Here is a 23,431-nt window from a genome sequence, read left to right on the forward strand (position 1 = left end):
CAGGAAAATAAGATAAACGTACTCTTTTCAGGAGTTGCTTCTAACAAACTAGCAGTTTAAAGGTACAGGTTCTAATGAATTGCAATTTTTTAAAATATATTTTTGTTCATTACAACTGTACTAGGTAATGCTAGAGAGCTTTTAAATTCATCAAATTCTTACCCAAAAGTAAATTTGTGAAAAAGCTGCTTTAAAACCTACAAATTTAGCATTAGGATCATGTCCCAGAGTAGGTGTGGGATTGAGATTTGTTTGATGGGATTGAGATTCGTTTGATGGGAAATGAGTTTGGGTTATTCCAGGTCTCTAGTTTTATTAGTTCCATGGGAGGCCTGGGCAGCAGGGCAGGGTATCAGTGGCCCCCTGGGGCTGGCATCAGGGGTGGAATCGGGGTCAGTGCAGCCACAGAGGGTGTATAGATAGCTGTGGCTGTGCAAGTCAATCTAATAATGATTTATTCTTTTTTTTTTTTTTTTTTATATATATAAATTTTTATTGAGGTACTCAAAATAGGCATACAAACAGCATAAGTAAATAGCGAAAATGACGTACATATAACATGTTACAAAATCAAAAAACTTAAACAGTACAATAGTTAGTTTGTAATGCCTATATAAAGGGGAACCTTCTCAAATGAACACTGGAGGTCCACTAGGGACCGAACATAAGGGAAATAGCTGGGAGTAAGGGAAGGTGAAAGAAAAAAAGAGAGACCACTCTTGGATCTCTCTATTATGACCTCAGGTTTTGCAAATTAAGTTTCTATCCACTCTCTGTTAGGGACTATAACAGAAGAAAAGCATACAGGCGTTAACCAGGCCTAATCCCTCCAAGTTGTCATTCAAGACAATTTATCTGTGGGGAAGTGATTGTCGTAATATTATATTGAAAGATATATTCATAAACAAGCTAGTTAGGGTGCGGTACACTGAGGGTTGTTGTTGGAGAGCTATGAGTGAAATGCGGCATAGGCAAGACAAGCCGCGTAGTTAGTACTCCTAGAAAAGGAGGCACATTATGGTGGTGACGGGGGGGAGGTGGTAATAAAGTAATATCAATGAAGTAGGTATCTTTAAGGACTTAGAGGTTTGTTGTGAATGAAAAGGAGGACAGATACATATATATAACAGGTGCCAGGCGTTCAGTGTACTGGGTGGGCTGGCTTCAGCATTATAGGGTAGTACAGACATGCATACCTTTATTAAAACACATAGCCCACAGGATATATAGCATAGTTATATCTCACATCGAGTGAACATAAATAACCAGCATTAGTAACCAAGTACTGGGTCTATGAAAGTGTGTAGCGGACGTTAAGCTATATACAATTCGGAGAAGTAGCTGGGGAGCAAATGGCAAATGGTTAAGCGCAGACATTTTAAATAAAAAAGAGGGCAAATGGTAGTCAGATATTTGAGGAGCCAGAATAATATATTCTAAACACTAAGGCCTAGATTTAGAGTTTTGCCGGTAACGACCCGCGTAGCTAACGCCGGCTTTTTTCTGGCCGCACCATAAAAATAACTCTGGTATTGAGAGTCCACAAAAAGGCTGCGTTAGGCTCCAAAAATGGAGCGTAGAGCATTTTTAACGCAGCTTCAACTCTCGATACCAGAGTTGCTTACGCAAGCGGCCAGCCTCAAAAACGTGCTCGTGCACGATTCCCCCATAGGAAACAATGGGGCTGTTTGAGCTGAAAAAGAACCTAACACCTGCAAAAAAGCCGCGTTCAGCTCCTAACGCAGCCCCATTGTTTGCTATGGGGAAACACTTCCTACGTCTGCACCTAACACCCTAACATGTACCCCGAGTCTAAACACCCCTAGCCTTACACTTATTAACCCCTAATCTGCCGCCCCCGCTATCTCTGACCCCTGCATATTATTTTTAACCCCTAATCTGCCGCTCCGTAAACCGCCGCTACTTACATTTTCCTTATGTACCCCTAATCTGCTGCCCCTAACACCGCCGACCCCTATATTATATTTATTAACCCCTAATCTGCCCCCCTCAACGTCGCCTCCACCTGCCTACACTTATTAACCCCTAATCTGCCGAGCGGACCTGAGCACTACTATAAAAAAGTTATTAACCCCTAATCCGCATCACTAACCCTATAATAAATAGTATTAACCCCTAATCTGCCCTCCCTAACATCGCCGACACCTAACTTCAAACATTAACCCCTAATCTGCCGACCGGAGCTCACCGCTACTATAATAAATGTATTAACCCCTAAAGCTAAGTCTAACCCTAACACTAACACCCCCCTAAATTAAATATAATTTTAATCTAACGAAATTAATTAACTCTTATTAAATAAATTATTCCTATTTAAAGCTAAATACTTACCTGTAAAATAAATCCTAATATAGCTACAATATAAATTATAATTACATTGTAGCTATTTTAGGATTAATATTTATTTTACAGGCAACTTTGTAATTATTTTAACCAGGTACAATAGCTATTAAATAGTTAAGAACTATTTAATAGTTACCTAGTTAAAATAATAACAAAATTACCTGTAAAATAAATCCTAACCTAAGTTACAATTAAACCTAACACTACACTATCAATAAATTAATTAAATAAAATACCTATAATTATCTACAATTAAACCTACCACTACACTATCAATAAATAAATTAAATACAATATCTACAAATAACTACAATGAAATAAACTAACTAAAGTACAAAAAATAAAAAAGAACTAAGTTACAAAAAATAAAAAAATATTTACAAACATAAGAAAAATATTACAACAATTTTAAACTAATTACACCTACTCTAAGCCCCCTAATAAAATAACAAAGACCCCCAAAATAACAAAATGCCCTACCCTATTCTAAATTACTACATTTCAAAGCTCTTTTACCTTACCAGCCCTGAACAGGGCCCTTTGCGGGGCATGCCCCAAGAAATTCAGCTCTTTTGCCTGCAAAAAAACCATACAATACCCCCCCCCCCCCAACATTACAACCCACCACCCACATACCCCTAATCTAACCCAAACCCCCCTTCAATAAACCTAACACTAAGCCCCTGAAGATCTTCCTACCTTGTCTTCACCCTACCAGGTTCACCGATCCTTCCTGAAGAGCTCCTCCGATGTCCTGATCCAAGCCCAAGCGGGGGGCTGAAGAGGTCCATGATCCGGCTGAAGTCTTCATCCAAGCGGGAGCTGAAGAGGTCCATGATCCGGCTGAAGTCTTCATCCAAGCGGGAGCTGAAGAGGTCCATGATCCGGATGAAGTCTTCATCCAAGCGGGAGCTAAAGAGGTCCATGATCCGGATGAAGTCTTCTATCAACGGCATCTTCAATCTTCTTTCTTCCGGATCCATCTTGCAGACCTCCGACGTGGAACATCCTCTTCTCCCGACGCCTACTAGCCGAATGACGGTTCCTTTAAGGGACGTCATCCAAGATGGCGTCCCTCGAATTCCAATTGGCTGATAGGATTCTATCAGCCAATCGGAATTAAGGTAGGAATATTCTGATTGGCTGATGGAATCAGCCAATCAGAATCAAGTTCAATCCGATTGGCTGATTCGATCAGCCAATCAGATTGAGCTTGCATTCTATTGGCTGTTCCGATCAGCCAATAGAATGCGAGCTCAATCTGATTGGCTGATTGGATCAGCCAATCGGATTGATCTTGATTCTGATTGGCTGATTCCATCAGCCAATCAGAATATTCCTACCTTAATTCCGATTGGCTGATAGAATCCTATCAGCCAATCGGAATTCGAGGGACGCCATCTTGGATGACGTCCCTTAAAGGAACCGTCATTCGGCTAGTAGGCGTCGGGAGAAGAGGATGTTCCGCGTCGGAGGTCTGCAAGATGGATCCGGAAGAAAGAAGATTGAAGATGCCGTTGATAGAAGACTTCATCCGGATCATGGACCTCTTCAGCTCCCGCTTGGATGAAGACTTCAGCCGGATCATGGACCTCTTCAGCCCCCCGCTTGGGCTTGGATCAGGACATCGGAGGAGCTCTTCAGGACGGATCGGTGAACCTGGTAGGGTGAAGACAAGGTAGGAAGATCTTCAGGGGCTTAGTGTTAGGTTTATTGAAGGGGGGTTTGGGTTAGATTAGGGGTATGTGGGTGGTGGGTTGTAATGTTGGGGGGGTGGGGTATTGTATGTTTTTTTTTACAGGCAAAAGAGCTGAATTTCTTGGGGCATGCCCGCAAAGGGCCCTGTTCAGGGCTGGTAAGGTAAAAGAGATTTGAAATGTAGTAATTTAGAATAGGGTAGGGCATTTTGTTATTTTGGGGGTCTTTGTTATTTTATTAGGGGGCTTAGAGTAGGTGTAATTAGTTTAAAATTGTTGTAATATTTTTCTTATGTTTGTAAATATTTTTTTATTTTTTGTACTTTAGATAGTTTATTTCATTGTAGTTATTTGTAGGTATTGTATTTAATTTATTTATTGATAGTGTAGTGTTAGGTTTAATTGTAACTTAGGTTAGGATTTATTTTACAGGTAAATTTGTAATTATTTTAACTATTTTAGCTATTAAATAGTTCTTAACTATTAAATAGCTATTGTACCTGGTTAAAATAATTACAAAGTTGCCTGTAAAATAAATATTAATCCTAAAATAGCTACAATGTAATTATTCGTTATATTGTAGCTATATTAGGGTTTATTTTACAGGTAAGTATTTATCTTTAAATAGGAATAATTTATTTAATAAGAGTTAATTCATTTTGTTAGATTAAAATTATATTTAACTTAGGGGGGTGTTAGTGTTAGGGTTAGACTTAGCTTTAGGGGTTAATACATTTATTAGAATAGCGGTGAGCTCCGGTCGGCAGATTAGGGGTTAATAATTTAAATTAGGTGTTGGCGATGTTAGGGAGGGCAGATTAGGGGTTAATACTATTTATTATAGGGATAGTGAGGCGGATTAGGGGTTAATAACTTTATTATAGTAGCGGTGCGGTCCGCTCGGCAGATTAGGGGTTAATAAGTGTAGGCAGGTGGAGGCGACGTTGTGGGGGGCAGATTAGGGGTTAATAAATATAATATAGGGGTCGGCGGTGTTAGGGGCAGCAGATTAGGGGTACATAGCTATAATGTAGGTCGCGTCGCTTTGCGGTCGGCAGATTAGGGGTTAATTATTGTAGGTAGCTGGCGGCGACGTTGTGGGGGGCAGATTAGGGGTTAATAAATATAATACAGGGGTCGGCGGTGTTAGGGGCAGCAGATTAGGGGTACATAAGTATAACGTAGGTGGCGGTCGGCAGATTAGGGGTTAAAAAAATGTAATCGAGTGGCGGCGATGTGGGGGGGCCTCAGTTTAGGGGTACATAGGTAGTTTATGGGTGTTAGTGTACTTTAGAGTACAGTAGTTAAGAGCTTTATGAACCGGCGTTAGCCCAGAAAGCTCTTAACTAGTGACTTTTTTCCTGCGGCTGGAGTTTTGTCGTTAGATGTCTAACGCTCACTTCAGACACGACTCTAAATACCGGAGTTAGAAAGATCCCATTGAAAAGATAGGATACGCAATTGACGTAACGGGATCTGCGGTATGGAAAAGTCGCGGCTGAAAAGTGAGCGTTAGACCCTATTTTGAGTGACTCCAAATACCGGAGTTAGCCTAAAACCAGCGTTAGGAGCCTCTAACGCTGGTTTTCACGGCTAACGCCAAACTCCAAATCTAGGCCTAAGAAATGGAATGACGTACAGAACTCTGCCTCGGCCGCTGACAGGTCCTGCCATCCAAAAGTATGTTGTAAAAGTGTGTGATAGTTATACATGACTTCCCTTGGCTAATTAAAGAATAGAAATAACTATACCCCTGATATAATCAAATTATATTAATAATAGTATTTATATTAATAACAGATCCAGAACTGTGGCAGAGATTAATCCGCAGATGGGTCATGATAAATATTGTCTAGTATACAACACGGTAGTTAGTAATTAAATAAGAGCAGAAGCCCCAGCACTTATAGAAAGATATATGGTATAATAAGTTTAACATCAATTTAGATCCTAAACCCAGCCTTTAGTTCCAAAATATATATATATCGTAATGATACCTGGGTCTACCGGGGAGTATAACATATAAGAACTTTTACAAACAAGGTCCTCGAACAAGCAGGACAGGAGCATCCACATGAGCATAACAATGGTTATCTTTCTGTGTATGTTATTATAGGATAACAAAATATGCATGCATAACTATGAGATTCATAGCCCTATGTTGTAGGTTATAGGAACGTGATGTAGCAGTATGGCTAAGCTATTAATATGGCATGGTTTAAGTAACCCTAATTATATCTTATGGGCGTTGTTGTGCCTAGAGGCCTGCAAATAATTGATTGATGAAAACCCATAGTACAGGGAGAGGGAAACATGTAAAAACTGACTTTCAAAATTTTAAAAGTATTAATATGAATAACATTTGAAAATTAGGAAACATCAGCAAGATACAGTATACTCAGCGATCGTTGGTTCTGGAATGAGAATACATTAACTTGAATAGGCTTCATCCAGTCTATAAAGTGAGGTTATTATTTCATGACTTTGAGTTAGTTTTACTTCAAACGCTATATATAATGTGAAAAACATGGTAAGGGCTATGGAAAAATATGGGGACTAAAAAGCCATCTTTTGCCAGCATTCTTACTGTGACAGAAGGCCATCATGAGAACCTTTGCCGACCTGCTGGGTACATGGATACATCTATCAATAGTCCAACAATAGTAATAAAGGGTCTCTATGTGTGAGGCTTAGAACAAGTAACAATAAACAACGTGCCACCTATAATCTCTAAAAAAACCTGTTAGTAAACATTTTATACATAAGGGGAGAGTACTGTTGTTGATCGCTGAGGCCAAATGTGTGTATACTAGAAAACACAATTTTTAATAATCTGGACACTTATCGTATGGGGTCCAAGTATGGGAAACATTGCCATAAAGAATATTGTAAAGGAGTCTCAGTGACCAGGTATCTCGGATGTTATGTTCAGATTAACCAATACCAGTCCGCTGGCCCCATGGAATATACTGATCTTGTTCCTTGATAAGCGCAGGCGGATCAGAGGGAGTCTCATTGCTGTTGGTGGTGCTAGGCATTGGTGCGGGAGCAAAGTCTAACAGTTGGCGAGACTTGAGACCGGGAGCTTTCATGAGAGTGTGAGGTAAGGCCGCTGAGGCCGTGGGGTAATCTGCAGCTCCGTGTTTCAATCTGTGTCTCCTAAAGTAGTCATGCTGCTCGTCCGACGCAGTGAACTCGGCAGCTCGCACACTTCCTTTCTGAGCTATTTCTGACCCCCTGGTTGCTGCATGGGTGCTTCATATATGAGCGGAGTGATTGGGGCTGCATTCTGTGGGCTCTCCTCAAGCTTCAAAAGAGGTTCTTCAGCAGCTATATCTTCTATCTGTGTAGTCTCACATGGATTGTCCAGGCAATTGCATGTCTTCCTCTCAAAATCTGCGATCAGATCCACAACAGCTGCATAGAATGCTTGTATGTGCATACTGTTAAATTAGTATAGGTGCAACCATGCGGTCCAAGATGGCGCTTCACACTTTGTATTCCGGTCGTGACACTGGTAGCTATTCAGTGTCTGATGTCTGGGTTACTCACGGTGGCGATCTGGTTATTCTCTGGGTCACAGGAGCATAGTGGAGTTGTTGGGCTTGGCGATGCTATTTTCCCAGCTGTCGGTAGTTTTTATGCGAGTGGGTCAGACATATTGTGAGCATAAGTAATGCCGTACTGTTGTGAGCTCCCGGGTTCTTCCTAGGTGTAAAGTTAAGAGCAGGATATCATTTCTGAAAATCTTAAATATAGAATAAAGGTGGATAAATCCTTAATATTGAAGTTTTGGCCGGGAGCTCTGTTACTGTGCGACCATCCACTTCGCTAGCTGGCTCCGCCCCCCCACAATGACTTATTCTTGACCCTGTATGTCGGCTTCGAGTTCATAGCTGCTCACTGTTTGGCTACTGATCTGGATGCTGTCTGGAGCACACGCTGCATTTCCATTTCTCTGGCCCTTCACGGCGGGATCCGGTGAGACGCAATATATTGCACACTGGGCAGCGCAGCGCAGCAGTCTGTCTGAAATCCTATAAAAGGGAGGAGATGCTGGGGCGCTCCTAACCTCTCAGGTTTAGCTGGTCCATAACTGCAATGATAACTTAATCGTTTAACTTATTTTTTGCTTGATTTGCAATTTATAGTACAGTTTTAAAGGGACACTGAACCCATTTTTTTTATTGTGTGATTCAGATAGGGCATGCAATTTAAAGCAACTTTCTAATTTACTCCTATTATCAATTCTTCTTCGTTCTCTTGTTATCTTTATTTGAAAAAGAAGGCATCTAAGGTAAGGAGCCAGACAATTTTTGGTTCAGACCTGGACAGCACTTGTTTATTGGTGGATGAATTTTTCCACCAATTAGCAAGAACAACCCAGGTTGTTCACCAAAAATGGGCCGACATCTAAACTTACATTCTTGCTTTTCAAATAAAGATACCAAGAGAATGAAGAAAATTTGATAATGGGAGTAAATTAGAAAGTTGCTTAAAATTGCATGCTCTATCTGAATCATGAAAGAAAACATTTGGGTTCAGTGTCCCTTTAAATCTAACTCTTCCTTTGCATTGGTATTTAAACAAGCCTGTCCAACCTTCCATACTGTAATGATATCTTTAGTGACTCCTCTGTTTCAGTACTAAAGCTCCAGTATCTGCTTCTCGCCCGCTAGTCACTGCTTGTGGTGTCCGTATACTGCATCAGACCACAATACGTTAATGTGCTAGCACGTTCTTGTAGTAAGTAAGGCTCTTTCATTAATCACTAAATACGTAATAAGCACAGCATTGGGGATATTTCCTGCTTCCTCTAGTCATGGGTGGTGCACTGGCGCCATGTTGAAATCTAGCTTTCACTTTATTCCAGTGCGGATGTGTTGGCCCATGTGCAGATACCTTCAGATACCTGCAGTGTAACCCAAGCACCCATGATTAGAGGGAGGTGCATCAGATTTATTTAGTGTATAATTTCCTTTTAATATTGGAACCACTGGTCCAGCTTCATATGGGTGATCATTGTGTACTTTACAGGATATATTTGTCTGTTTCGATAATCAGCAGATCACTTAGATGACAGCTAATTATGCTTCATTTTAACTCCAATTATTATTTTTTGTTTAGAGATTCATCTGAGAATGCAGTTTTCTTCCCAGAACTTATTATATTGATCACCTGGCAAAACTTTAAGCTAGTGTTAAATTAGTGAATATTAAAGGGACATGAAACCCAATTTTTTTCTTTCATGATTTAGAAAGAGCATGCAATTATAAACAACTTTCTAATTTACTTCTATTATCTAATTTGCTTCATTTTCTTGATATTCTTTGCTGAAAAGCATATCTAGATAGGCTCAGTAGCTGCTGATTGGTAGATGCACATAGATGCCTTGTGTGATTGGCTCACCCATGTGCATTGCTATTTCTTAAAAAAAACATATCTAAAGAATGAAGCAAATTAGATAATAGAAGTCAATTGGAATGTTATTTAAAATTGTATTCTCTTCCTGAATCATGAAAGAAAATGTTTGGGTTTAGTGTCCCTTTAATGCCTTTTCATTTTTTTATTAAAAGAAAAGTAGCATTTTGTTTTTAAATAAAAAATAACTGCACAAAGCACTCTTTAAGGGTTAAATTTGGCAGTAAGGGTTTTAGAAAAAAAATGGCACTGAAAAGTGCCTTTACATTGCGGTCTATGGGGAACTTTGTGCTCCCTGTAAATATATATGTATATGCTTATTTATGTGTATATACACATATTTAAATTTGCTGCCCATCGCTGTGTGACTTATCCCCTTCACTACGCTAAATTATCATGTTGTGTCTGATGGCATGAGAACGAGGCTCCCATTGGAGCCTACGGAAGTGTGCTCTTGTAAATGCTAGGCTTCCGTGCCTTGCGTTCGCATTGCACCTATCATGCAATACCAGCGCACGTAAATGGAGTGCAGATATCTCCCTCGCAAAAGTGATATTTTGCCAGCCACTTCTAATCTGACCCTGAATGTTTTCAATATTTGCTGTATAAGTAAATTGGAAAATTGTTTAAAATGACATGCTCTATCTGAATCATGAAAGTTTATTTTGGCCTAGACTGTCCCTTTAAGATATCCTGAAGAGAGGATTGAAAACCTCAAGTCTCTATAGCTTATTCTCTTCCCACAGGTGTCTATGGCTTATTGCAACCACCTCCCGAATACTACAACATATGATTATACCTCAAACCTCTGTGTTTCTCGGCCTTCTTTCTCTCCCCGTGTCACTATAGTTCTCTAAAAAGGTGTATGTGTCCCTATCTCTGAATTTATGTCCAATCAGCGCTCTAGCTACAACAAAAGTGCCATATGGCGAGAGTGCTGATTGGACAACAATTCAAACAAAAATTGACTTTTGAAGTTGGCGGCAGAACGCGGGGTATTTCTATTTCATATTTATATTAAAAAGTAAGTTATAGCGCAACTTCATTACATCTGATGATTTAAACTACATCTAAAATATCGCTTACATTCCAGATCTGTTTTTATAACGGTGAGAGTTTACCATAACTTGAAGGCATGTGCGCTCTCTTGAGCATATTTCAGTATATTCTTCTGTAAAGTAAATTCTATAATAAAGATAAATGTCAAAGTTATTAAAATTGTATTCTTCCTCCTGAATTAAGAAAAATTTTAAAGGGTCATAAAGTCAGGTAGAGTATGTCATTTTAGATACAAAAGAAACCGTATCCTGAGCACTCGGAGGGGAAATATTAAAAACGAACTATATTTGAAAACGATTAAAAATGCCATATACCTGCAGGAATACAAGAAATACTGTCCTGACACGCGGAAAAACTCAACCAATCAGGGACCATTGCCGAGCCACACATGGAAACGCCCCTAATGAATATAAGGTGGTATTTCAAAAGATAATAAAAACCACAGTAGTTGATAAACAACAATCTGATATCCTTGAGGTTTATAAGTATATGTTATGTGTGTTTCTCTAATACAGTGATAACAAAACATAATGTTTATGTAATATTCTATTGCACAGTTGTCATTAATCCATACTTTAAAGAAGATTGTTCATTTCATTTTGTAAAAAGTTTAAATTTGTCATTTTAGATAACGTTCTAGTTTATTTCTGTTACTTAATTTGTTTTGTTCACTTTTTATCCTTTGTTGAAAATCATATCTACGTAGGCTCAGAAGCTACTGATTGGTGACTGCACATATATGCCTCTTGTTATTGGGTTTCAGCTAGCTCCCAGTAGTGCATTACTGCTCCTTCAACAAAGGATTCCAAGAGAATGAAGCAAATTAGATAATAGAAGTAAATGGGGAAGTTGTTTAAAATTGTATTATCTATATCAGGGGTGTCAAACTGGTGGCCCACAGCGTAATTTTGTGCGGCCCACGCCACCTCCATTAAAAATAATAATTATTGTTTAGTGAGCAGCTGCACTATGGTAGGTCACGTTGTTCTGGCATTGTGATTCACTTGTTGTTTAGTGAGCAGCTGCACTATGGTAGGTCACATTGTTCTATCATTGTGATTCACTTGTTGTTTAGTGAGCAGCTGCACTATGGTAGGTCACTTTGTTCTATCATTGTGATTCACTTGTTTAGTGAGCAGCTGCACTATGGTAGGTCACTTTGTTCTGGCATTGTGATTCACTTGTTGTTTAGTGAGCAGCTGCGCTATGGTAGGTCACTTTGTTCTGGCATTGTGATTCACTTGTTGTTTAGTGAGCAGCTGCACTATGGTAGGTCACTTTGTTCTGGCATTGTGATTCACTTGTTGTTTAGTGAGCAGCTGCACTATGGTAGGTCACTTTGTTCTGGCATTGTGATTCACTTGTTTAGTGAGCAGCTGCGCTATGGTAGGTCACTTTGTTCTGGCATTGTGATTCACTTGTTGTTTAGTGAGCAGCTGCACTATGGTAAGTCACTTTGTTCTGGCATTGTGATTCACTTGTTTAGTGAGCAGCTGCACTATGGTAGGTCACTTTGTTCTGGCATTGTGATTCACTTGTTCTTTAGTGAGCAGCTACGCTATGGTAGGTCACTTTGTTCTGGCATTGTGATTCACTTGTTGTTTAGTGAGCAGCTGCACTATGGTAGGTCACTTTGTTCTATCATTGTGATTCACTTGTTGTTTAGTGAGCAGCTGCACTATGGTAGGTCACGTTGTTCTGGCATTGTGATTCACTTGTTGTTTAGTGAGCAGCTGCGCTATGGTAGGTCACTTTGTTCTGGCATTGTGATTCACTTGTTCTTTAGTGAGCAGCTGCACTATGGTAGGTCACGTTGTTCTGGCATTGTGATTCACTTGTTTAGTGAGCAGCTGCGCTATGGTAGGTCACTTTGTTCTGGCATTGTGATTCACTTGTTGTTTAGTGAGCAGCTGCACTATGGTAGATCACTTTGTTCTGGCATTGTGATTCACTTGTTTAGTGAGCAGCTGCACTATGGTAGGTCACTTTGTTTTGGGATTGTGATTCACTTGTTGTTTAGTGAGCAGCTGCACTATGGTAGGTCACTTTGTTCTGGCATTGTGATTCACTTGTTGTTTAGTGAGCATCTGCACTATGGTAGGTCACTTTGTTCTATCATTGTGATTCACTTGTTGTTTAGTGAGCAGCTGCACTATGGTAGGTCACTTTGTTCTATCATTGTGATTCACTTGTTGTTTAGTGAGCAGCTGCACTATGGTAGGTCACTTTGTTCTGACATTGTGATTCACTTGTTGTTTAGTGAGCAGCTGCACTATAGTAGGTTACTTTGTTCTGGCATTGTGATTCACTTGTTGTTTAGTGAGCAGCTGCACTATAGTAGGTCACGTTGTTCTGGCATTGTTATTCACTTGTTTAGTGAGCAGCTGCACTATGGTAGGTCACTTTATTCTGGCATTGTGATTCACTTGTTGTTTAGTGAGCAGCTGCACTATGGTAGGTCACTTTGTTCTTGCATTGTGATTCACTTGTTGTTTAGTGAGCAGCTGCACTATGGTAGGTCACTTTGTTCTGGCATTGTGATTCACTTGTTGTTTAGTGAGCAGCTGCGCTATGGTAGGTCACTTTGTTCTGGCATTGTGATTCACTTGTTGTTTAGTGAGCAGCTGCGCTATGGTTGGTCACTTTGTTCTGGCATTGTGATTCATTTGTTGTTTAGTGAGCAGCTGCGCTATGGTAGGTCACTTTGTTCTGGCATTGTGATTCACTTGTTGTTTAGTGAGCAGCTGCACTATGGTAGGTCACTTTGTTCTGGCATTGTGATTCACTTGTTGTTTAGTGAGCAGCTGCACTATGGTAGGTCACTTTGTTCTGGCATTGTGATTCACTTGTTGTTTAGTGAGCAGCTGCTCTATGGTAGGTCACTTTGTTCTGGCATTGTGATTCACTTGTTGTTTAGTGAGCAGCTGCACTATGGTAGGTCACTTTGTTCTGGCATTGTGATTCACTTGTTGTTTAGTGAGCAGCTGCACTATGGTAGGTCACTCTGTTCTGGCATTGTGATTCACTTGTTTAGTGAGCAGCTGTACTATGGTAGGTCACTTTGTTCTATCATTGTGATTCACTTGTTGTTTAGTGAGCAGCTGCACTATGGTAGGTCACGTTGTTCTATCATTGTGATTCACTTGTTTAGTGAGCAGCTGCACTATGGTAGGTCACTTTGTTCTAACATTGTGATTCACTTGTTGTTTAGTGAGCAGCTACACTATGGTAGGTCACTTTGTTCTATCATTGTGATTCACTTGTTGTTTAGTGAGCAGCTGCACTATGGTAGGTCACTTTGTTCTGGCATTGTGATTCACTTGTTGTGTAGTGAGCAGCTGCGCTATGGTAGGTCACGTTGTTCTGGCATTGTGATTCACTTGTTGTTTAGTGAACAGTTGCACTATGGTAGGTCACGTTGTTCTGGCATTGTGATTCACTTGTTGTTTAGTGAGCAGCTGCACTATGGTAGGTCACTTTGTTCTGGCATTGTGATTCACTTGTTGGTTAGTGAGCAGCTGCACTATGGTAGGTCACTTTGTTCTGGCATTGTGATTCACTTGTTGTTTAGTGAGCAGCTGCCCTATGGTAGGTCACTTTGTTCTGGCATTGTGATTCACTTGTTGTTTAGTGAGCAGCTGCACTATGGTAGGTCACTTTGTTCTGGCATTGTGATTCACTTGTTGTTTAGTGAGCAGCTGCTCTATGGTAGGTCATTTTGTTCTGGCATTGTGATTCACTTGTTGTTTAGTGAGCAGCTGCTGTATGGTAGGTCACTTTGTTCTGGCATTGTGATTCACTTGTTGTTTAGTGAGCAGCTGCACTATGGTAGGTCACTTTGTTCTGGCATTGTGATTCACTTGTTGTTTAGTGAGCAGCTGCACTATGGTAGGTCACTTTGTTCTATCATTGTGATTCACTTGTTGTTTAGTGAGCAGCTGCACTATGGTAGGTCACGTTGTTCTAACATTGTGATTCACTTGTTGTTTAGTGAGCAGCTGCGCTATGGTAGGTCACTTTTTTCTGGCATTGTGATTCACTTGTTTGTTTAGTGAGCAGCTGTACTATGGTAGTTCACGTTGTTCTGGCATTGTGATTCACTTGTTGTTTAGTGAGCAGCTGCACTATGGTAGGTCACCTTGTTCTGTCATTGTGATTCACTTGTTTAGTGAGCAGCTGCACTATGGTAGGTCACGTTGTTCTAACATTGTGATTCACTTGTTGTTTAGTGAGCAGCTGCGCTATGGTAGGTCACGTTGTTCTGTCATTGTGATTCACTTGTTGTTTAGTGAGCAGCTGCACTATGGTAGGTCACTTTGTTCTATCATTGTGATTCACTTGTTGTTTAGTGAGCAGCTGCACTATGGTAAGTCACTTTGTTCTGGCATTGTGATTCACTTGTTGTTTAGTGAGCAGCTGCACTATGGTAGGTCACTTTGTTCTGGCATTGTGATTCACTTGTTGTTTAGTGAGCAGCTGCGCTATGGTAGGTCACTTTGTTCTGGCATTGTGATTCACTTGTTCTTTAGTGAGCAGCTACGCTATGGTAGGTCACTTTGTTCTGGCATTGTGATTCACTTGTTGTTTAGTGAGCAGCTGCGCTATGGTAGCTCACATTGTTCTGGCATTGTGATTCACTTGTTGTTTAGTGAGCAGCTGCCCTATGGTAGGTCACTTTGTTCTGGCATTGTGATTCACTTGTTGTTTAGTGAGCAGCTGCACTATGGTAGGTCACTTTGTTCTGGCATTGTGATTCACTTGTTGTTTAGTGAGCAGCTGCTCTATGGTAGGTCACTTTGTTCTGGCATTGTGATTCACTTGTTGTTTAGTGAGCAGCTGCACTATGGTAGGTCACGTTGTTCTATCATTGTGATTCACTTGTTTAGTGAGCAGCTGCACTATGGTAGGTCACTTTGTTCTAACATTGTAATTCACTTGTTGTTTAGTGAGCAGCTACACTATGGTAGGTCACTTTGTTCTATCATTGTGATTCACTTGTTGTTTAGTGAGCAGCTGCACTATGGTAGGTCACTTTGTTCTGGCATTGTGATTCACTTGTTGTGTAGTGAGCAGCTGCGCTATGGTAGGTCACGTTGTTCTGGCATTGTGATTCACTTGTTGTTTAGTGAACAGTTGCACTATGGTAGGTCACGTTGTTCTGGCATTGTGATTCACTTGTTGTTTAGTGAGCAGCTGCACTATGGTAGGTCACTTTGTTCTGGCATTGTGATTCACTTGTTGGTTAGTGAGCAGCTGCACTATGGTAGGTCACTTTGTTCTGGCATTGTGATTCACTTGTTGTTTAGTGAGCAGCTGCACTATGGTAGGTCACTTTGTTCTGGCATTGTGATTCACTTGTTGTTTAGTGAGCAGCTGCTCTATGGTAGGTCACTTTGTTCTGGCATTGTGATTCACTTGTTGTTTAGTGAGCAGCTGCACTATGGTAGGTCACTTTGTTCTGGCATTGTGATTCACTTGTTGTTTAGTGAGCAACTGCACTCTGGTAGGTCACTTTGTTCTATCATTGTGATTCACTTGTTGTTTAGTGAGCAGCTGCACTATGGTAGGTCAAGTTGTTCTAACATTGTGATTCACTTGTTGTTTAGTGAGCAGCTGCACTATGGTAGGTCACTTTGTTCTGGCATTGTGATTCACTTGTTTAGTGAGCAGCTGCACTATGGTAGGTCACTTTGTTCTGGCATTGTGATTCACTTGTTGTTTAGTGAGCAACTGTACTATGGTAGGTCACTTTGTTCTGGCATTGTGATTCACTTGTTGTTTAGTGAGCAGCTGCGCTATGGTAGGTCACTTTGTTCTGGCATTGTGATTCACTTGTTTAGTGAGCAGCTGCACTATGGTAGGTCACTTTGTTCTGGCATTGTGATTCACTTGTTGTTTAGTGAGCAGCTGTACTATGGTAGGTCACTTTGTTCTGGCATTGTGATACACTTGTTTAGTGAGCAGCTGCACTATGGTAGGTCACGTTGTTCTATCATTGTGATTCACTTGTTGTTTAGTGAGCAGCTGCGCTATGGTAGGTCACATTGTTCTGGCATTGTGATTCACTTGTGGTTTAGTGAGCAGCTGCACTATGGTAGGTCACTTTGTTCTGGCATTGTGATTCACTTGTGGTTTAGTGAGCAGCTGCACTATGGTAGGTCACTTTGTTCTGGCATTGTGATTCACTTGTTGTTTAGTGAGCAGCTGCACTATGGTAGGTCACTTTGTTCTGGCATTGTGATTCACTTGTTGTTTAGTGAGCAGCTGCCCTATGGTAGGTCACTTTGTTCTGGCATTGTGATTCACTTGTTGTTTAGTGAGCAGCTGCACTATGGTAGGTCACTTTGTTCTGGCATTGTGATTCACTTGTTGTTTAGTGAGCAGCTGCACTATGGTAGGTCACGTTGCTCTGGCATTGTGATTCACTTGTTGTTTAGTGAGCAGCTGCACTATGGTAGGTCACTTTGTTCTGGCATTGTGATTCACTTGTTGTTTAGTGAGCAGCTGCACTATGGTAGGTCACTTTGTTCTGGCATTGTGATTCACTTGTTGTTTAGTGAGCAGCTGCACTATGGTAGGTCACTTTGTTCTGGCATTGTGATTCACTTGTTGTTTAGTGAGCAGCTGCACTATAGTAGGTCACGTTGTTCTGGCATTGTGATTCACTTGTTGTTTAGTGAGCAGCTGCACTATGGTAGGTCACTTTGTTCTGGCATCGTGATTCACTTGTTGTTTAGTGAGCAGCTGCGCTATGGTAGGTCACTGTTCTATCATTGTGATTCACTTGTTGTTTAGTGAGCAGCTGCGCTATGGTAGGTCACTTTGTTCTGGTATTGTGATTCACTTGTTGTTTAGTGAGCAGCTGCACTATGGTAGGTCACCTTGTTCTGTCATTGTGATTCACTTGTTGTTTAGTGAGCAGCTGCACTATGGTAGGTCACGTTGTTCTAACATTGTTATTCACTTGTTGTTTAGTAAGCAGCTGCACTATGGTAGGTCACGTTGTTCTGTCATTGTGATTCACTTGTTGTTTAGTGAGCAGCTGCACTATGGTAGGTCACTTTGTTCTATCATTGTGATTCACTTGTTGTTTAGTGAGCAGCTGCACTATGGTAGGTCACTTTGTTCTGGCATTGTGATTCACTTGTTGTTTAGTGAGCAGCTGCAGTATGGTAGGTCACTTTGTTCTGGCATTGTGATTCACTTGTTGTTTAGTGAGCAGCTGCGCTATGGTAGGTCACTTTGTTCTGGCATTGTGATTTACTTGTTCTTTAGTGAGCAGCTGCGCTATGGTAGGTCACTTTGTTCTGGCATTGTGATTCACTTTTTGTTTAGTGAGCATCTGCGCTATGGTAAGTCACTTTGTTCTGGCATTGTGATTCACTTGTTGTTTAGTGAGCAGCTGCGCTATGGTAGGCCACTTTGTTCTGGCATTGTGATTCACTTGTTGTTTAATGAGCAGCTGCACTATGGTAGGTCACTTTGTTCTGGCATTGTGATTCACTTGTTGTTTAGTGAGCAGCTGCACTATGGTAGGTCACTTTGTTCTGGCATTGTGATTTACTTGTTGTTTAGTGAGCAGCTGCACTATGGTAGGTCACTTTGTTCTGGCATTGTGATTCACTTGTTTAGTGAGCAGCTGTACTATGGTAGGTCACTTTGTTCTGGCATTGTGATTCACTTGTTGTTTAGTGAGCAGCTGCGCTATGGTAGGTCATTTTGTTCTGGCATTGTGATTAACTTGTTGTTTAGTGAGCAGCTGCGCTATGGTAGCTCACATTGTTCTGGCATTCTGATTCACTTGTTGTTTAGTGAGCAGCTGCCCTATGGTAGGTCTCTTTGTTCTGGCATTGTGATTCACTTGTTGTTTAGTGAGCAGCTGCACTATGGTAGGTCACTTTGTTCTGGCATTGTGATTCACTTGTTGTTTAGTGAGCAGCTGCATTATGGTAAGTCACTTTGTTCTATCATTGTGATTCCCTTGTTGTTTAGTGAGCAGCTGCACTATGGTAGGTCACGTTGTTCTAACATTGTGATTCACTTGTTGTTTAGTGAGCAGCTGCACTTTGTTCTATCATTGTGATTCACGTGTTGTTTAGTGAGCAGCTACACTATGGTAGGTCACTTTGTTCTGGCATTGTGATTCCGTTGTTGTTTAGTGAGCAGCTGCACTATGGTAGGTCACGTTGTTCTATCATTGTGATTCACTTGTTGTTTAGTGAGCAGCTGCACTATGGTAGGTCACTTTGTTCTATCATTGTGATTCACTTGTTGTTTAGTGAGCAGCTGCACTATGGTAGGTCACTTTGTTATATGATGGTGATTCACTTGTTGTTTAGTGAGCAGCTGCACTATGGTAGGTCACTTTGTTCTGGCATTGTGATTCAGTTGTTGTTTAGTTAGCAGCTGCACTATGGTAGGTCACGTTGTTCTATCATTGTGATTCACTTGTTGTTTAGTGAGCAGCTGCACTATGGTAGGTCACTTTGTTCTATCATTGTGATTCACTTGTTGTTTAGTGAGCAGCTGCACTATGGTAGGTCACTTTGTTATATGATGGTGATTCACTTGTTGTTTAGTGAGCAGCTGCCCTATGGTAGGTCACTTTGTTCTGGCATTGTGATTCACTTGTTGTTTAGTGAGCACCTGCGCTATGGTAGGTCACTTTGTTCTGGCATTGTGATTCACTTGTTGTTTAGTGAGCAGCTGTGCTATGGTAGGTCACTTTGTTCTATCATTGTGATTCACTTGTTTAGAGAGCAGCTGCACTATGGTAGGTCACTTTGTTCTGGCATTGTGATTCACTTGTTGTTTAGTGAGTAGCTGCACTATGGTAGGTCACTTTGTTCTATCATTGTGATTCACTTGTTGTTTAGTGAGCAGCTGCGCTATGGAAGGTCACTTTGTTCTATCATTGTGATTCACTTGTTGTTTAGTGAGCAGCTGCGCTATAGTAGGTCACTTTGTTCTGGCATTGTGATTCACTTGTTGTTTAGTGAGCAGCTGCACTATGGTAGGTCACGTTGTTCTAACATTGTGATTCACTTGTTGTTTAATGAGCAGCTGCGCTATGGTAGGTCACTTTGTTCTGGCATTGTGATTCACTTGTTGTTTAGTTAGCAGCTGCGCTATGGTAGGTCACATTGTTCTGGCATTGTGATTCACTTGTTGTTTAGTGAGCAGCTGCACTATGGCAGGTCACTTTGTTCTGGCATTGTGATTCACTTGTTGTTTAGTGAGCAGCTGCTCTATGGTAGGTCACTTTGTTCTGGCATTGTGAGTCACTTGTTGTTTAGTGAGCAGCTGCCCTATGGTAGGTCACTTTGTTCTGGCATTGTGATTCACTTGTTGTTTAGTGAGCAGCTGCATTATGGTAAGTCACTTTGTTCTATCATTGTGATTCACTTGTTGTTTAGTGAGCAGCTGCACTATGGTAGGTCACGTTGTTCTATCATTGTGATTCACTTGTTGTTTAGTGAGCAGCTGCGCTATGGTAGGTCACTTTGTTCTGGCATTGTGATTCACTTGTTGTTTAGTGAGCAGCTGTGCTATGGTAGGTCACTTTGTTCTATCATTGTGATTCACTTGTTTAGTGAGCAGCTGCACTATGGTAGGTCACTTTGTTCTGGCATTGTGATTCACTTGTTGTTTAGTGAGTAGCTGCACTATGTTAGGTCACTTTGTTCTATCATTGTGATTCACTTGTTGTTTAGTGAACAGCTGCGCTATGGTAGGTCACTTTGTTCTGGCATTGTGATTCACTTGTTGTTTAGTGAGCAGCTGCGCTATGGTAGGTCACTTTGTTCTGGCATTGTGATTCACTTGTTGTTTAGTGAGCAGCTGTGCTATGGTAGGTCACATTGTTCTGTCATTGTGATTCACTTGTTTAATGAGCAGCTGCACTATGGTAGGTCACTTTGTTCTATCATTGTGATTCACTTGTTTAGTGAGCAGCTGCACTATGGTAGGTCACTTTGTTCTGGCATTGTGATTTACTTGTTGTTTAGTGAGTAGCTGCACTATAGTAGGTCACTTTGTTCTATCATTGTGATTCACTTGTTGTTTAGTGAGTAGCTGCACTATGGTAGGTCACTTTGTTCTATCATTGTGATTCACTTGTTGTTTAGTGAGCAGCTGCACTATGGTAGGTCACTTTGTTCTATCATTGTGATTCACTTGTTGTTTAGTGAGCAGCTGCACTATGGTAGGTCACGTTGTTTTGGCATTGTGATTCACTTTTTGTTTAGTGAGCAGCTGCACTATGGTAGGTCACTTTGTTCTATCATTGTGATTCACTTGTTGTTTAGTGAGCAGCTGCACTATGGTAGGTCACTTTGTTCTGGCATTGTGATTCACTTGTTGTTTAGTGAGCAGCTGCACTATGGTAGGTCACTTTGTTCTGGCATTGTGATTCACTTGTTGTTTAGTGAGCAGCTGCACTATGGTAGGTCACGTTGTTCTGGCATTGTGATTCACTTGTTGTTTAGTGAGCAGCTGCGCTATGGTAGGTCACTTTGTTCTATCATTGTGATTCACTTGTTGTTTAGTGAGCAGCTGCACTATGGTAGGTCACTTTGTTCTGGCGTTGTGATTCACTTGTTGTGTAGTGAGCAGCTGCGCTATGGTAGGTCACGTTGTTCTGGCATTGTGATTCACTTGTTGTTTAGTGAACAGTTGCACTATGGTAGGTCACGTTGTTCTGGCATTGTGATTCACTTGTTGTTTAGTGAGCAGCTGCACTATGGTAGGTCACTTTGTTCTGGCATTGTGATTCACTTGTTGGTTAGTGAGCAGCTGCACTATGGTAGGTCACTTTGTTCTGGCATTGTGATTCACTTGTTGTTTAGTGAGCAGCTGCACTATGGTAGGTCACTTTGTTCTGGCATTGTGATTCACTTGTTGTTTAGTGAGCAGCTGCCCTATGGTAGGTCACTTTGTTCTGGCATTGTGATTCACTTGTTGTTTAGTGAGCAGCTGCACTATGGTAGGTCACTTTGTTCTGGCATTGTGATTCACTTGTTGTTTAGTGAGCAGCTGCTCTATGGTAGGTCATTTTGTTCTGGCATTGTGATTCATTTGTTGTTTAGTGAGCAGCTGCTCTATGGTAGGTCACTTTGTTCTGGCATTGTGATTCACTTGTTGTTTAGTGAGCAGCTGCACTATGGTAGGTCACTTTGTTCTGGCATTGTGATTCACTTGTTGTTTAGTGAGCAGCTGCACTATGGTAGGTCACTTTGTTCTATCATTGTGATTCACTTGTTGTTTAGTGAGCAGCTGCACTATGGTAGGTCACTTTGTTCTATCATTGTGATTCACTTGTTGTTTAGTGAGCAGCTGCACTATGGTAAGTCACTTTGTTCTGGCATTGTGATTCACTTGTTGTTTAGTGAGCAGCTGCACTATGGTAGGTCACTTTGTTCTGGCATTGTGATTCACTTGTTGTTTAGTGAGCAGCTGCACTATGGTAGGTCACGTTGTTCTGGCATTGTGATTCACTTGTTGTTTAGTGAGCAGCTGCGCTATGGTAGGTCACTTTGTTCTATCATTGTGATTCACTTGTTGTTTAGTGAGCAGCTGCACTATGGTAGGTCACTTTGTTCTGGCATTGTGATTCACTTGTTGTTTAGTGAGCAGCTGCGCTATGGTAGGTCACTTTGTTCTGGCATTGTGATTCACTTGTTCTTTAGTGAGCAGCTACGCTATGGTAGGTCACTTTGTTCTGGCATTGTGATTCACTTGTTGTTTAGTGAGCAGCTGCGCTATGGTAGCTCACATTGTTCTGGCATTGTGATTTACTTGTTGTTTAGTGAGCAGCTGCCCTATGGTAGGTCACTTTGTTCTGGCATTGTGATTCACTTGTTGTTTAGTGAGCAGCTGCACTATGGTAGGTCACTTTGTTCTGGCATTGTGATTCACTTGTTGTTTAGTGAGCAGCTGCTCTATGGTAGGTCACTTTGTTCTGGCATTGTGATTCACTTGTTGTTTAGTGAGCAGCTGCACTATGGTAGGTCACGTTGTTCTATCATTGTGATTCACTTGTTTAGTGAGCAGCTGCACTATGGTAGGTCACTTTGTTCTAACATTGTGATTCACTTGTTGTTTAGTGAGCAGCTACACTATGGTAGGTCACTTTGTTCTATCATTGTGATTCACTTGTTATTTAGTGAGCAGCTGCACTATGGTAGGTCACTTTGTTCTGGCATTGTGATTCACTTGTTGTGTAGTGAGCAGCTGCGCTATGGTAGGTCACGTTGTTCTGGCATTGTGATTCACTTGTTGTTTAGTGAACAGTTGCACTATGGTAGGTCACGTTGTTCTGGCATTGTGATTCACTTGTTGTTTAGTGAGCAGCTGCACTATGGTAGGTCACTTTGTTCTGGCATTGTGATTCACTTGTTGGTTAGTGAGCAGCTGCACTATGGTAGGTCACTTTGTTCTGGCATTGTGATTCACTTGTTGTTTAGTGAGCAGCTGCACTATGGTAGGTCACTTTGTTCTGGCATTGTGATTCACTTGTTGTTTAGTGAGCAGCTGCTCTATGGTAGGTCACTTTGTTCTGGCATTGTGATTCACTTGTTGTTTAGTGAGCAGCTGCACTATGGTAGGTCACTTTGTTCTGGCATTGTGATTCACTTGTTGTTTAGTGAGCAGCTGCACTCTGGTAGGTCACTTTGTTCTATCATTGTGATTCACTTGTTGTTTAGTGAGCAGCTGCACTATGGTAGGTCACGTTGTTCTAACATTGTGATTCACTTGTTGTTTAGTGAGCAGCTGCACTATGGTAGGTCACTTTGTTCTGGCATTGTGATTCACTTGTTTAGTGAGCAGCTGCACTATGGTAGGTCAATTTGTTCTGGCATTGTGATTCACTTGTTGTTTAGTGAGCAACT

At 41.1% G+C, this 23,431-nt stretch overlaps 1 protein-coding gene across 3 annotated transcripts in view; it reads left to right on the forward strand.

The window, feature by feature from the left end:
* Positions 1–23,431, forward strand: part of NR1I2 (nuclear receptor subfamily 1 group I member 2) — a 483,563-nt gene that overhangs the window by 211,587 nt on the left and 248,545 nt on the right. The window lies entirely within an intron of this gene.

This window comes from Bombina bombina, chromosome 3 (genome assembly GCF_027579735.1).
Source record: "Bombina bombina isolate aBomBom1 chromosome 3, aBomBom1.pri, whole genome shotgun sequence".
Classification (NCBI taxonomy): Eukaryota; Metazoa; Chordata; class Amphibia; order Anura; family Bombinatoridae; genus Bombina; species Bombina bombina.